The sequence below is a fragment of the Pollachius pollachius genome, assembly GCF_949987615.1.
Source record: "Pollachius pollachius genome assembly, chromosome: 17".
Lineage (NCBI taxonomy): Eukaryota > Metazoa > Chordata > Actinopteri > Gadiformes > Gadidae > Pollachius > Pollachius pollachius.
In genome coordinates this window covers 13,080,654-13,083,949 of record NC_136950.1, presented here as the reverse complement: position 1 = coordinate 13,083,949, position 3,296 = coordinate 13,080,654, and positions in this window count along the sequence as shown.

Below are 3,296 nucleotides of genomic sequence, written 5' to 3'. Positions count from 1 at the left end.
AAAGCCTCTTTGCTGGGCTCGCTCCCTACCTGACTTCTGCGGCGATAGAATGTGACACGGGGAGGAAATTGGACTCTTAAGTTGCGTTTTTGCTCACTCCCAACGACACATCAGACATTTCCTTTTACTCCCACGTTGTAATGTATTCTCAGAAAATGTTTTACCAGTCTACCAGTTATGGTCGAAATATGTCCCGTCACTTCAATTATTCAGCGATATAGAAAGGGGGGAAAACAACATAAAAGTCTCCGTACTTCTCTAAAACATGCGTCCTGCAAATGCACCGCAAAGCCAATGGCCAAAACGGATTCAATTATGCAGTTGACCCATACATTATTTTGTCATGTTATGCTTATTAACACAATTAAACCTAGCTTTTGTGTATATCGCATGCTTGTCATTTGCTGCACATAATCATATATGACCCACTGGGCCCCGGGCTCCGACGCTACAACAAAGTCAGTAAAATGTCATGTAAAAGTCGGAGCAAATTGGAAATTGACTAGATGCCAGCACAGTAAGTAAGGGATGGATGCGGGGGAGGGGAGAAAAGAAAAAATACAAGTCTTTGAACTAGTGTCTGCTTGCAGAAAAAATATTGCTTCCGGGTTGATATTCTTTGTGCAAGTGTTTCATTGGGAGCTTTTATAAATACAGCCTAGCGCCAGATGCCACAGTGAGAAACAGGTACCGCCTCCCCCGACCCCCCTCGACACACAAATACACACACATACACACGCACATCCACACACACACACACGCACACACGCGCGCGCACGCGCACACACACACACACACACACACACACACACACACACACACACACACACACACACACACACACACACACACACACACACACACACAAAGGTGTTATGCTCATTTAATAGAATGGAACTTTAGTGTGCATATTGGGAGGCAGGACGTGCTTGGGGTTGTAAATACACCCGTACCTACTGCCTGATCATAAACTACTACCTCCTTGAATGAGAATTGTCTTTTTACATTGGAGAGTGACCTTATGAATGAAGTAGTATCATAGCAACCATAAACCAGACCGAAAACACAGATCTATTTTAACAAAAGTAATACAATGTATTGCTTTGTATTGCTAAGTGTTAAACGATAAAATGAATTAAGATAAATGGCACAACATTAAAATTAATGTTACATATTTTTTTTATAATCCTTTTTATCTTACTATGGCTCTCTCTCTCTCTCTCTCTCTCTCTCTCTCTCTCTCTCTCTCTCACACCCTGTTTCCTGCCACTCCAGATAAACATGACTCATCCCAATCGTGAGTGTGTGTGTCTGTGTGCCTGTGTGTATGTGTGCGTGTTTCTGTGTGCCTAAGCATGTTGGTGAGTGTGTGTGTGTGTGTGTGTGTGTGCGTGTGTGTGTATGTGTCATTAATTCCCTCGACCCCTCTTACATCCATCTTCACTTCTTCCGGACACTTCTTGGACACGTCAAAACAGCCCTTCCCATGATCCTTTGCTTTCCTTTAAATTGACCATTCGCCAGGAGTACTAGTCCATTGAATAAACATAATCCAGACACCCGTTTATTCGCAGGCTGCTACGAAACCGTGATCCACGAGCCCCGTGCATGCAGGGCCGTTGGAGTGCCGTGATGAAATGTCAGCTGATTGGTCAGCTTTAGGCACATGTGGAAAGTTGTACAACCTCAGCTACGATGCACTACAGCTTAGACTGAACTCTGACAGCCACATTGAAAGTCTATGCAGATACACATGGATGTAATTTGTTAAAAATATATATTGTCCCTTGTGGAATATGTTATTTTGAGTTTGCTGCTTTGAAACCTGTAAAACGATATATGCATTTAATCTGAACATTATAGTTTCTAACACCAAAATGGCGTTCCGTTCATTTTTCTGCATTTCATATGTACCGTTTCCTTTTGTCCAAAGTGCAAAACATAGGTGATCAAGATAAAGGAAGGCATGGATTCCTTTTTTTTTTTGTACCTTGACCGCTTGCGTTTTGCCCTGTAGCAACAAAAAGGAAACCGGGGGAATTCCCCTTTCCTACTGTGTGAGCTATCTTTCTATCCCTCTCCATGTGTCTTTCTGTGGTCTGGTTTGTCCTCTCTCTCGTCTCTGCTGGTAAACAACAAAGAAGCGACCTGTCCATCATGCCCGCCCTAACCTACAGGGTGGAGCTGGGTTTCCCGCCGCTTGAAGTGAGCTCACTAATGGAAATAGCTGCGTCACTGGAGCCCCATACAGGCCTGTGATTAATAGCGCGCTGTGCCCCACATCAAACATTTCAGAAACCTGATTAGGGGTCAAACATATACCTAAACACACACGCACATGCATGTGCACACGCACACACACACACACACACACACACACACACACACACACACACACACACACACACAAACAGAAAGACAAACGCACACACGCAAACACACAAGCGTGCCCACACACACACAAACACACACACAGCTAACACACACACATACACACACACACAAACAATAATTTAGACACACCAAGCTTATGCCACACTGTGTTCTGTGAATTCACACGCGTGTACAAACTGAGTCATACACACACACACACACACACACACACACACACACACACACACACACACACACACACACACACACACACACACTGACCGGACATATGGATTAAAATGTATCTTTATTGGGGCTGCTGCTTCATCACTCCAAACAATTATTGCACACACTAACACACACACATACGCACACACACACACACACACACACACACACACAAACACACACACCCTAACCACAATGTACACACATAGCAAGCACACTACTCCAAGATACAGCAAAACAAACTCCTCTTTAGATACACAACGTAAAGCCGTTTTTTTTCTTCTTTCTCTTTCCTCCCCTGGTGTCTGTTATCTCTCGCTTCCTTTATGCCCTTTGGTTAAACATTCTCTTGGCATGCATGATCTCATTTAACTTTGATTTCCTCTCTCTCCAGGACGACAGCCTCAATGGTTCCAATTTCCAGCCCATTCCCCCAATTTTCAACCCCAATGACAGGCAACACACTATGGCTGTTAAGGCTAAAGAGGGGAATTGGTAAGTGATGATTTTAAATGCTGTTTGAGATTAACAAAATAGAAGAAAAAAGTAAAACCAGCATTTTTTCAGGAATGGACTTGTCTAGACAGAAATAATGTCATGTTTAGATGATCGCTGCATGGGAGATTTTGTGGTGTCAAACTTTTTTTAAGTTAATCAGCCTGTAGTGAATTTATGTTTGCCGGATATATTGCTTT